General features: G+C 40.3%; 1 long non-coding RNA gene and 1 pseudogene across 1 annotated transcript in view; one reads left to right on the top strand and one right to left on the bottom strand.

Moving 5' to 3' along the window:
- LOC102485519 (ADP-ribosylation factor-like protein 8B) overlaps positions 1 to 10,005 on the top strand; it is a 27,848-nt pseudogene extending 17,843 nt beyond the window's left edge.
- A 990-nt stretch (positions 10,006 to 10,995) lies between these two features.
- The window catches only part of LOC114009714 (uncharacterized), a 45,093-nt gene continuing 42,581 nt past the window's right edge, over positions 10,996 to 13,507 (bottom strand). Inside the window, exon 3 of the long non-coding RNA XR_003551096.1 lies at positions 10,996 to 11,123. This is a non-coding gene — a long non-coding RNA (uncharacterized LOC114009714). The remainder of the gene's footprint in view (positions 11,124 to 13,507) is intronic.

Genomic DNA, 13,507 nt, shown 5'->3' with positions numbered 1-13,507 from the left:
AAATATATTAGGATTCCTTACGTTTTAAATCCCTATAGAATTATATAAGTATCATTCTTTATGAAAATCCATAAGAACTAATATCTATGCTTGAGATTTTCTTTTAGTAATCATAAGATGGCTGCTGCTGAACATCGGTTGATAGTTAACTCTGCTTGTTGGAATTGTTTCCTGAAACTGCACTGCTTGAAGTTACCAGGAACCTGCTTTCATCAATCAAACAATTGTTGAACTGTATCGATGATTAATAGACTTGCCCTTAATCAAACCCTGAATGGTTTCTATTGTTAAAACATTATGAATTGATCATTAGTACACGTAGCCCCTCTCCCATTTACTTGCATGTATCCCATTTTCAATAAAAAGGCACGGTGATTCCTAGCAGTTGTCACTCCTCAGAGAGCGATCTTAGAGGAGTGTCCAGCTTAGGACGTGCATGAAAAAGCACGAGGCCTTTGTCTTTCTTTCCCTCCAGCGTCGCCTCCGTCGAGCAAACCCACCCCCGCCGAGGCTGGTCCCCGGCACCATGTAGTTGATCATGGTTCAAGACCTGGACCTGGTGGCTTGAAACTTGGCCCAGTGGCCGAGTATATGTGTGTACATGCCCAAAGTCGCAAAAGGAGACTGGAGGAGAAGGGACTGCAGCATGCCATGTCCCCTAGGGGGTGAATGCACCCTATAGCAAAAAAAAAAAAAAGAATAGAAACAACAAATAAATTTTTTAGTATCATTATATTCCATGTAGTATTTAAGTATACATTTAGTATAAATATGTTCCCAATGCTTTGTTGGACATGCTGATGGTTACTATTTATTTATTTCTTCATGTGCGAGAGAGAGAGTTGGAGGGAAAACACCCCCAACAGGGTTCACAGGAATGTTCCTACTTGTCTGGCATGTATAGGGAGGCTCCAGGACTCCTGCTCCAGAACAGAGGACCTTCCTGTGTGGAGTTATTGCCATATCACCATCTGGCCCTCAACATGCTTATATTTTAAACATTATTCATTGTTTATTTAAAATTCAAACTTCACTGGGCATCTTGTACTTTCATTTGCTAAATCTGGCTATCATGCACCTATTTTCTCTTTTTAAGGGGTTGTATGCTTTGTAGTTACCATACTTTGCCCTTCAAGACGCATTCCTATCAATACAGCTGATTGAGACATAGGAGGGCACCTGATTAATAAGTATCTTAAAAGTTGGTTAATATGACAGCTCTGTCTAATGGAATGAAAAAGTAATGAAGTCAACAGCTTAGATTCTTTCTTCTTCAGTGTGAAACCAAGATTCAGGGTGTGTTAGTTAGCCAGTAGTGGAAATAACAGAAAAATAACACCAGAAGAGGCTAGAGTTTTGGGGGTCTGGGAACAGGAGTGTTTGGGGTCCAGCCGAGGCCTGGAGACATGCGGAAGGGCAGACAAGTGGCACTTTTCCTGCCTGTCTTCACTTCTGGCTTCACCTGCTGGTGCTCATCTCCTGCCTGCTGGATTGGTTCTGCTTGCTCTTCTGGAAGGAGGAGAGAGGGAGCTAACCCTGATGGGACTGCAGTACTCAGTAAAAACCGCCTTTGTTAAAGTCATTGTGTTAGGTCAGTTCAGTGAAGATATGATATTTACAGTGAGTTTCTGTTAAAGTCTATTCAGCGAGAAATAAGAGGACATCCAGACACAGACAAATTTATTGGAATTTATTGAGTAAGCTGGCTGCATAGAGGGGACCCATGTCTCTCAAAACCCCACAGCCCCAAGTATAAGATGAGGGACGCTTATAAAGGCGAAAAATGCACAATCATGTCTGGGACGTGATGATTCACGAGGGTAAGGCACAGTGGGCTTGAATGGGAGAAAAGGGTAGGGGGTAGGATTTTAACAGGGTAAAAAGCAAAAGCACAATACAGAAGCAAGAAAAGCAGGTTAACATTCTTCAGGGTATGTTCTGTCTCTGCCTAAGCACAATAGAATTTTAATGGTCTTCATGGCTCAGGGCAAGGGGTCTGGCTGATGATTACATCACTAAAGAACATTTTAGGACAGTTAGGAGAAGTGGGGTTTAAAGACAATAGGAATTTAATTATTCTGTTTACTCTTAGGCACAAAGTAGAAGGCAAGTTTTCAGTCATAGGAATTTATTTTTTTAAAGAATTATTTAATTTTATTTATTCATTCATTTATTTTAATTTGACTAGAGAGAGGATAGAGAAGAGGGAGGTTGAGAAAGCAAGCCACCAAGTCTGGGACTCGAATTGTGGTCAGCTATGTGGGAATGTCCAGCGCCTTAACCACCACGCTACCTGCTGGCCCCTTAGTCATAGGAATTTAACAGTTTATAATGGAGGCACTCCTCCAAGATGAAGTCGCTCCTCAAAGATGGAGTTGTGTCTGTTTTATTGCCCACTTCTCTTTTACAGGGATCAAATAATTAATTTCTCAGTATCAGCTAGAGGGTGGGGTGATAGTTTCTTTTGGCCGATAAGTTTTATCGAATTTAAAGTCCAGTTTGAACTGACTTGGGCTGATTTTATGGTCTCCAGTTGCTGGGCCCAGTTGTTCATGTGCAGGAGGGTCTGGTCAGACTGGCTTGGGCCAATATTATGGTATATAGCCACTAGGTTCAGTGGCTTACAGGAAGATCGTGGTACAGTACTTTTTAAGACAATGTAAGGACTTTATGGAAACAGAACAGTATCCGGTTAGGTACTCATTGAAATAACAACTTTTTTTTTTTTTAGAGGTTTTTACTATAGGGCGTGTGCGCTCACCAGACAGAGATAGACAGAAAGTGAGAAATAACCCCCCAGGGGGGATGGCCATGCTGCAATCCCTTCTCCTCCATTCTCCTCTTGGGATCTTGGGCATGCACGCACACACGTGCCAGGCGTGAGTTTAAGCCACCGGGTCTGGGACTCAAACCATGGTCGACTACATGGGAGTCCAGCGACATAGCCATTATGCTAGCGCAACAGACATTTTGTTTAACTGCTGGGCCCAACTTTTTTTTTTTTTTTTTTTTTTTTTTTGAGTCTCCTCAAATATCTGTTAAGGAGAGTCACCCTGGCAGTGTTGTGTCTGGTATATTTGGGCTCTAGGTTCAGAAGTAACTAGTATTTAATATTTAAAGGTTTTCATCCTGTGGGAGACAAATTGGGCAAGGAAATTGAGTAAACTAGAGCCAAAACTCAAAATTAGAAGCACAGTTAATAGAGGACGTAACAGGGGCAAGGGCCAAGAAGCCTACTACCAGAGGCCACTCTAACCGCCCTATGAGTCAGCAGCAGCCTGTTATTTTCCTGCCCACCTGGTCATGGAGCTGCTGGGCTATACTCTTGACAATGTCTGACTTGAGTAGTCACCCTCTGGAGTGACTAGAGCCAGGCTATGGCTCTCTGGTCCCTGAAGCACCTTCGAAAGGACCTTTTTGGCCTATTTTTATGGACGAAAGGCATGCTGAATCTATGGAAGTAGTCTTCTTGGCTTTAGTGTGACAGACCCACAAGCTAACTTTACAGCTATGTGAGGCCCATCTAGATTATTTGGACTATTAGTTTGATTAATTTTTGTAACTCTTCTTTAGACTCTAGTAAAATAACTCAAACCTTTAACAAAATGTTTTACACTTTTTAGTTTTTGTCCCTCTTTTTGTTCTGAGATAGTCATTTTATTTTAAAACAACTTTTTTGGGGGGAGAGGTTTTCGCTATAGGGCGCATGTACTCGCCAGACAGACAGAGAGAGACATAGAGACAGAAAGCGAGAAATCACCCCCCCCAGGGGGGATGGTCATGCCGCAATCCCTTCTCCTCCATTCTCCTCTCGGGATCTAGGGCACGCACGCACACGCACCCGGCATGAGTTTTAAGCCACCGGGTCCAGGACGCGAACCGCGATCGACTATGTGGGAGTCCTGCAACATAGCCATTACGCTAACTGCTGGTTCCCTAAAACAACTTTATTACACAATATTTTTTATATAAAAACTTATTTTTCATCTTTTTTATTAGAAATATATTTTACAGCCATAATTTTTTTAATTTTATTTTTTGTTTTATTTTTATAAGTTTAACCTTAATTATCTTAATTTAACAGACAAGTTCAATTATAAACATTTACTCTATATTTATCCAATTTTTGTCTATTATTTTAAGTTATTTATAGAAGCAAGGCTATTTATTTAAGATTTTTTTTTCTTTTTTTGGAGAGGTTTTTGCTATAGGGCACGTGCACTAGCCACAAAGGCAGAGAGAGACAGAGAGACAAAAGGCAAGAAATCACCCCCCTCCCCAGGGGGGAGGTCACTCCGCAATCTTCTCCTCCGTTGTCCTCTCAGGATCTTGGGCACGTACACATGTGCGCCTTGAGTTTAAGCCGCTGGGTCCGGAACGCAAACCGTGGTCCACCGACATAGCCATTACGCTAACTGTTGGTCCCAGGTGGTTTTTATTGAAAGAAAAGTAAAACCAGGCTAGTCATATATTAGCTAGCCTCATTTTACTTAGAGACTAAATTATTAGACATCATAGTTTTTTCTTAATGTTTTTAAAGTTTTTTGGGGAGGATATGATTTTTAAGGGAGCCTTATCTGAGGGCTTAGGATTTAATGTGAGCAACACATTTTCAGATACCACCATCAATAAAGTTATCTAGATTAGGCACTTTTTTTTTTTTTCTAAACAAAGTTTAGCAAGCTTTGTTTTTCTCAGGTAAATAATCTCCCACAGGATGAAAACTTTTAAGTGCTGAAGATCCCAAGAGGAGAATGGAGGAGAAGGGATTGCAGCATGGCCATCCCCACTGGGAGGTGATTTCTCGTCTCTCTGTCTCTGTCTGTCTGGTAAGCACATGTGCCCTATAGCAAAAAAAAAAAAAAAAAAAAAAAAAAAGTCAACAGGCAAAAAAAAAAAAAAAAAAAAAAAGTTAAGGTCCCTTGTCAATTTTGCTATAACACTTTTTTTTTAGTTATTTGGGAATTTTTTTGATATCTATTCTGAATTGTCTCTACACTGAAAAGTGAACCTAAGTTTTAATAGATCCTGCAAGGAGTGGCTGAGTACTGCAAGGAGGGCAAAGCCCAGTTTACAGGTTTTTACAAGACATCTTTGTTATCACGTATATAAAAGTCCTACCTGGAGAATGTAGTCTAAATCAAAATTTTGTTTTTCTAGCTAGACCTCTTGATCATTTAACTAAGGGGAGAGTCCAATGGGGAAGAGGCTTAACTAAAAGAAAACAGGAAAAACAAAAAGGCAAGGGGTTGGGGGAGAAGGCAGCCTGGAGCTCTAGCCTTAACTTGTCCCACCCCATTCCTTGAGACTCCTACCCTATTAAGCTGTTAGACAGGAGTTTTTTAGCTTTTGTCCAGATATATAGGTCCAATTTTTAATAACCGCCTATATTTATCTTTTCCTTTTTCACCTAGGAAAATTTGATGTTTTTAGAGGAGCTATCAAGCTTGTAAAGATGGAATTTTATACATCTATATTGATGAAATGTTATTGATTTTTGGCAACTTTAACTTTTAGCATTACACCAGCAGCTTATGAACATGTACGAACAATAACAAAATTTGATTAAAAACTTTTTAACATAAAGCTGAACAATCTTACTAATAGACCCTCTTAATATTTTTTATGAAAATTTAAGACCAATAATAGGAATAACTAAATCATGTTAACAACTAGAATTATAAGGAGGACTCAGGAAACCAGGCAGTGATGTTTCCGTGAGTCCATGTTTAACTTTGGATTTATATCTTTTTATACCAATTTTACTTCTTTAACTCAGGTGTATGGTTAATTTTGGCTTAACAGTTTATAAAACCAATCCGTTTACATAGAAAATGAAGATTTTACCCAGTTAAATGATTAGATTTTTAGAAACTTGTACTTTTAGGAGTATTTTTTTTATCCTCTTTGTGAATTTTCTTACGAACATAACATTAGGATTATAGTTGTAGTTAATGTTCTGACAAAAATTTATAACTGACAGGGGCCAGCAGATGGTATGGTGGTTAAGGGCACTGGACTCCCACATGGCCTGCTCTGGTTCAAGTCCTGGACCTTGCAGCTTGCTTTCTCACTTTCTCTCTCTCTCTCTCACTCTCACACGCTCTGTACATCTCTGATCAAATATAAATAAAGTTACATAAAATAACTTAAAAAAATTTATAACTGACAAAGAAATTTTGCTATACATACTAGTTTAACATAATCGACTGTCATAAATTTCTTGGAATATCAAATTATTTTAGAACACAATATATACATAGACATACAAGTACATAACTTATTTATACATATAACTCAAATATAATATCAAGAAAATTAGAATTATTTAATTTGATGTTTTCCATTTTTATTTAGCATATAAAGAATAATTCTGATGTTTAACAGCTCCCTCTTTGTTAGCACTAAAACTAAAGCCAGAAAAAGGCTAGTCATGAATTTATTTCTGTTAGATGTCCACTATGTAAAACACAACACACGACACATAAATACTAGTTGTTTCATTAAACCAATCATATTAAGATAAACATGGTGTTGCAGGATTAATAAAAACCTAGACAAAATATATTTTGGAAATTGTGAAGACTTTTTACTTATTAATCTTTCTTTTTATTATTACATTTGAAGGCAGTTCATTTACTAAAGTTATATGAACTTGAAAAGCATTTAAACCAATTTGTATGGGCACTCTTTTTATAAACCAAATTGAATAGACTTCTTTAAGGCTTTTTTACACAGACATAATGTGTAGTACGTAACATGACATATTACATGTATAGATGTACACACACATCAGGACTATAAGAGCCAATTTTTCTGGGGTTGCTTTGGCACTAATGCTCTTTAGAGTAACCCCCTTTTTAAATCTTTAATTATACACTTGAGGAAGGTGGGTTTTAACTTTTTGTTGTCTATACCATTAGAGGTTTTATAACACAAATGTTCTTGATATATTTACCCCTTTTAATTGTGATGTTTTTTTAAAAGGCCCTCTCAGTTTTTGGATAGAGAGTTTGATGCCATAATCACAACTTTCCACAAATGCCACATTGAAATGTCTGAGAATGTATTCTAAGGGACTTCAAAGGAGCTGTTCTAGCCTTCTAGGATTTTTAAAAAGGCAAGTACGCTCTTTGGTCAGGATGTCCCCTGGGGCACTCCGGGGCTCTCTTGCCTCTACCCATACCTCCTATGGTCACAAGGCAATCTTTAGCATTAGTACTGTGATTGTAGGGTCATCAGTTCTTGAAGAGCCCCTCAATCAATAATCCATTGCTTGATATCTTCAACTGAGGAGGAGGGACAGAACCAAGTAATGTTTTTCAAGAGGGTGTAAAGGAAATAATTAAAATGGCAAAAGAAACCCATACCAAAATCCTCTCACCAATCCAAGAGAGTATGGAGAAGATAAGTAAAACGACAGTAAAAGCAGAAGAAACCCATACAAGATCTCAAAATTTTCAGGGATTCAAACTCTGTCAAGGGACTCTAGCCCTGATTTTTCACAAACCACCTAAGGGTCAGAACTTTAGCCCTCCCAACCCCCCACCCCCGATTCCAAGTACATCTGGTGGTACCTAAGTAGGGGTTCTATAACCATATCCAGTCAGCCCTGAATCTTAGCCACCTGCAGAGGGATTAATGGACCCTCCACCCAGGTTAGACTTCAGGGGGCCTCCCAGGAAATCAAGATCTGCCTAGGACTCTCACCCTGATTTGTGGCCAACTCCATACTCACCAATTTGTTTCCAGAGAAGCAAACAGGACAGGAACATACAAAGAAATGCCTCTGGAGGTCTTACAGTAAAACTCCACAACCTTTTGGAGGAGCAGTCAGTGTCTCTTATCAGCTGTCGACAATATTGAGAAGAGCTCTGGGGCCCCGGGAAATCCCAGGTGGCGCCTGCCCTAGAGCAGTCTCCAGGTGGTTGGCAGCCAGATCAAGTGAGGCTGCTCTCCTTCGGATGTCTCACCCATGTACCAGACAGGATGAGGCATCTCACTGGACATCTGGGGCCTCCAAATGTTATAGTCTATTCAGCGAGAAATAAGAGGACATCCAGACATAGCCAAATTTATTGGCATTTATTGATTAAGCCAGTGGCATACGGGGTGGGGTGGGGGGACTCATGTCTCTCAAAACTCTGCAGTCCTGAGTATAAGGTGAGGAGCACTTATAAAAGCAAAAAATGTACAATCCTGTCCGGGATGATGTGATGATTCAGGAGGGCAAGGTGCAGTGGGCTTGAAGGGGGGAAATGGGTAGGGGTTAGGATTTTATCAAGGTAAAAGCAAAAGCACAAGCAAGAAAAGCAGGTTAATCATTCTTCAGGGTATGTTCTGTCTCTGCCTAAACACAATAGAATCTTAATAGTCTTCATGGCTCAGGGCAAGGGGTCTGGCTCATGATTACATCACTAAGGAACATTTTAGGGCAGTTAGGAGGAATGGGGTTTAAAGACAACAGGAATTTAATTATTCTGTTTACTCTTAGGCACAGAGGAGAAGGCAAGTTTTCAGTCATAGGAATTTATTTTTTTAAAGAATTATTTTTCATTAATTTATTTTAATTTGACTAGAGAGAGACAGAGAAGAGGGGGGTGAGAAAGCAAGCCACCAGGTCTGGGACTCGAACCATGGTCAGCTATGTGGGAATGTCCAGCACCTTAACCACCACGCTACCTGCTGGCCCCTCAGTCATAGGAATTTTACAGTTTATAATGGAGGTGCTCCTCCAAGATGGAGTCACTCCTTCAAGATGGAGTTGCACCTGCTTCACTTCAACATGAGAAAGTAAGTAAAGGTAACATCAAAGATCTGGGACATAGGAGGACAACCCCAATTCCATAGCATGTGGGAGTGGTATTGCAGAGGAATCAGTGTTATTGTTTACATGATAGACAGTGGCAGATTGCAAATTGTGAAATGATAAAAGCTTCTCAAAATGAATTACATAATCTAGATAAACCACAGTTAGAAGGAATTGGAGTGCTAGTGACAGGAAGTTGGAATGATCAGGCTCAACTCTGGTGCCTGTCTTGGGGTCGCAAGCTGACCAGGTTCTTATCTCATGCTTACGGAGATTTAGAGACACAGACACAGAGCAATAGCAAAGCAGAGTTCACTAAGAGAGAGAGGAAGGAAGAAAAGAACTGAGCTCCCAGCCAGGAGGGGTCTCAGAAATGGAATTCAGCCAGGTGGTTTGGGTCTCAGGTTTATATTCCAGCTGGGAGAGATCCGAGCAGGTGTTTCCCTCTTGATAGGGGTCACATGTCCTACAGGTTATGCTCTACTTTAAAGCGGTCTGGTAATTACGTAATTATGAGACCTTACCCAATAGTGACTGATTTGGCAAGTCCTTAGTTCAGAGGCTGTTAATTTGGAAAAAGCTCTTATCTCTGTTCACCAAGGCTCAGAGGCTATTAATATGGAAAAAGCCATTATCTCAGTTAACTTTGAAGGTTAGAGGCTCCTATCTTGGAATTCACTCCCGGCCATCCAAGAGTCCTGCCCTCTTCAGGTCTCTGTGATTAAAACCAAACAAACAAACAAAACCTTTTAACATTATCTGTGTGCTCTAGGCTGTGACAATTGGTCTCTGGTTTTTGTCTTATTGTGTCATAGCAAGGAGTCATAACTTCTTTAGAAGGAAGATCTGCATGCCCATAGGTCAAAGAAACACAGTGACTCTATGGAAGAAGGGAAAAGAAAAAGATAACATAACATGGCTGTCTAGCATGGACGATAGTGGCTCTCCTTTCTCTGTCCCTGTCCTAGCACTGGCCCTAACTCCTTTCTCATTAGTACTTGAAAACAAGCGAGTTCTTCCTTATACCTTAGATGAGAAACAGTAGTTGAAAAAACAGATGTCTGCTAATTCAAGATAGAGTAATTTGCTGCCATTCAATTTCTTGCAAAGAAAAGGATAATATAGATATCACACTCTGGTGGCTTATTCAACATTTGAAATCTAGAAGAGCTGAAGCACCTCCTGAAGTCTTCTAGTCCTTCTTGGCTATGATCCTAGAATTACTGTCTATTCCTCTCAAGTGCTTCCCAGAATGCAGTCCTTCCTAAACCCAAGAAATTGCCTTTTTCAGAGTTTGTTTCTCATGTTTGCTGCTGAAGATGTGTGTCCCTAATCCTTCATAAAGAATCAGCTAGAGTCATCATGATAGAGTCAGCACACACAAAAAGGCTTCCTACACACACTACAAGAGTCTGTAGGGCTTCTTTCTTTCTTTCTTCTTTTTCTTTCGTTCTTTCTTTCAACATTCTTTTGACCATCTTAAATCAAGAACATTGAATATTTCCATTTTGGTCTTTTGGGGCCAGATTTTTATATCCATTTCCACTAAATGTCTGTCTATAAAATTTCATTATAGAGTGCAGTAGCTAAAAAGTGATACTGACTTGGGACCAGCAGTTGGCGTAATGACTGTCGCTGGACTCCCACGTAGTCGACTGCAGTTTGAGTCCCGGACCTGGTGGCTTAAACTCACGCCGGGCGCATGTGTGTGCATGCCCAAGATCCCAAGAGGAGAATGGAGGAGAAGGGATTGCAAAGTGGCCATCTGCCCTGGGAGGTTATTTCTCCCTTTCTGTCTCTCTGTCTCTCTCTGTCTCTCTGGTGAGTGCACACATCCTATAGCAAAAACTCTACAAAAAAAAAAATGATACTGACTTGATACAGCATGAAGTTTCTAGTGCCACACACAGTATTTAGAAAACCATTAAGTCTGCCTCACGTGGGATATAAACATGCTATTTGTTTTATCTCACAGATGCATGTGAAATGCATTTTTGACACTGGATATCAGGGTGATCAGGCCCAACACCAGCGCTGGATTCAGGACCACAAGATGATTAGGTTCTCATCTCACATTCACGAAGAATTAGAGATGCGGACACATGGGAAAACAGCAAAGCAAAGTTTATTGAAGGAGAGGAAATCTCCCCAAGGAGAGAGGTGTCCCAGAAAAGAGTTGCCCGTAAGGAACTGAGTGTAGAGTTTATATTCTGTTTAGGAGGACCTTGTCCATGTTTTCCTTATGATGGGGTTACTTGTCAGGTCATACCGGTCTTCTTTTCCGTTTAAGAACAGTTCCATGTGTCATGAGATTCTGTAAGGTCCATGCAATGGGGAGATATTACTTTGTTCTTCCTCTAGATGTTCTGGTCCATAAATCTCTGAGTTTAGAAGTGCAATGGGACCTTGAAAAGGCCATACTTTTCATAGTTATTCTTTTACTTATCTTGGGCTGCTCTGTAAGTATTTTCTTGTGAAAGCTAGCAAAGTATAAATAATTTTCAGGAGAAGCTAAGCAGCAGGGCAAGTTAAAACGGGGATGACCCTATCTTGGGCGTATACTCTACTTAAAGTTCATCCCATCTATCTCCTAACTTTGTTTTTTTATAGTATAAAATTTGTTTTTTTTTCCCCACAATATTCTTTATTGAAGTTTTTTTCTTTTCTTTATTTATTTTACATTCATTTACTGCATATCATTACAGCATACAAAATGAATTTTTCCTTCCAGATCTCATTTACTTATACCTTAGGAATTAAAAATGGTCTTCGAAGAGTACATGGAGGCAGCTGATCAATGTTGGCTCTTTGCACTGGTGAGAGTCTACCTTTTGAATGTTAAAAACATTCTGCTTTCTGAGAATTTTCTTTCTTACACTTTTTTTTTTTTTTTTTTTTTTTTTTTTAGATTTTTGCCATAAGCCATGTGTACTTGCCATAGAGACAGAGTGAAACAGTGAGAGGAATGTGAGCAGTCACCCCTTAAGGGGAATGGCCACACCGCAATCCCTTTTCCCCCATTCTCCTCCTGGATTTTTAGATATGCATGTACACATGCCTGGTGTGACCTTCAAGCTGCTGGGTCCAGGACTCCAACTGTGGTCAATCAGTCCAGTTCCTTAACCACCATACCACCTGTAGACCCCTGAGAATTTATTTATTTATTTATTTTTGAGAGAGATTTTTGCTATAGGGTGCATGCACTAGCTAAAGAGACAGAGAAAGAAAGTGAGAAATCCCCCCTAGGGGTGATGGCCATGCTACAATCCCTTCTCCTCCATTCTCCTCTTGGGATTTTGGGCATGTATACACACGTGGCCAGTGTGAGTTTTAAGACTCCGGGTCCAGGACTTGAACCATGGTCATCTACGTGGGAGTCCAGCAATGTACCCATTACGCCATCTGCTGGTCCCAACCTCCTGAGAATTTAATTACCAGAGAGTAATTTGGGATACAGGAGGAACACGTTGTTTTTATCTGTCCAGATCATTATTTCTCTCTTTTGTTTCATTTTCCTGGTTCAACACACTTTTTAAGAGGTTAGGAATTAAAAATTTCCTCAAAAGCTCTCATGCATTTGGAGCATTCCAGCCTATGTAATAAAACCTATAAAGGATGTCAGACTTTGTTCAAATACTTATCTGTTCTTTCTGTCTTCAGTCATTGAATCAGTGCTGCTGCATGGCTCTCTAACTCTTTACTTTTAGATTCAGTCACACAGTTGACTTTCAGCATAAAAGATACTTATAAACAAACAAAAATTCTGATTTTTCTCTCCCATTGATGTAAGGTTTGGCACTCTTTAGTCCGGTGCCATTAGACATATGGATTATTGTGACTATCTGCTTTCATCATGTGCAACATCCACAGATTGTTTAATAATTCATCGCAGAGAAGGGAGGACCCAGTGCTGTTTATTATTTGCATCCATGATAGAGATGCATACAAACTTAAAATGAGCTTGTGTTGTGGCTCATTAATATCCACATACATAAAGGGACATATTATTACTGGTTCACTGTAAACTGTTAGTCACACAGACCACTGTGGCAGATACTACTCTCTGGTACACCTGCTTCACATTGTGTGTGGTTTCGTTTCTTTTCTTCAGCAGCACTTCATAGGCATGCATTTCCAAATGTGTTGAACACTCATCAACAGTAAATTCTTTTAATGAATACCAATTTTCATTTTGTAGACTGCCATGGCCTTAAAAATAAGGGGACCAGCAGATAGTGGAATGGTTATGTTGCTGGACTCCCATGTAGTTAACCACAGTTCAAGTCCCAGACCCAGCAGCTTAAACTCATGCCAGGCATGTATGTGTGTATGCTCAAGATCCCAAGAGGAGAATGGAGGAGAAGGGGTTGTGGTGTGGCCATCCCCCTGGTGGGTGATTTCTCACTTTCTGTCTCTGTCTCTTTGTCTTTCCAGTGAGTGCACATGCCCTATAGCAAAAACTTCTCAAAAAAAAAAAATTCTTGGGAACCAGCAGTTAACGCAATGGTTATGTCGCTGGACTCCCACATAGTCGACTGCAGTTCGTGTCCCGGACCCGGTGGCTTAAAACTCACGCCGGGCATGTGTGCGTGCGTGCCCAAGATCCCGAGAGGAGAATGGAGGAGAAGGGATTGCGGCGTGACCATCCCCCCTGGGGGGTGATTTCTCGCTTTCTGTCTCTGTCTGTCTGGCGAGCGC

This window comes from Tupaia chinensis, unplaced genomic scaffold (genome assembly GCF_000334495.1).
Source record: "Tupaia chinensis unplaced genomic scaffold, TupChi_1.0 Scaffold000606_1, whole genome shotgun sequence".
Classification (NCBI taxonomy): domain Eukaryota; kingdom Metazoa; phylum Chordata; class Mammalia; order Scandentia; family Tupaiidae; genus Tupaia; species Tupaia belangeri.
The sequence above is the reverse complement of the archived record's forward strand: the minus strand, read 5'-3'. Positions and strand labels throughout refer to the sequence as shown.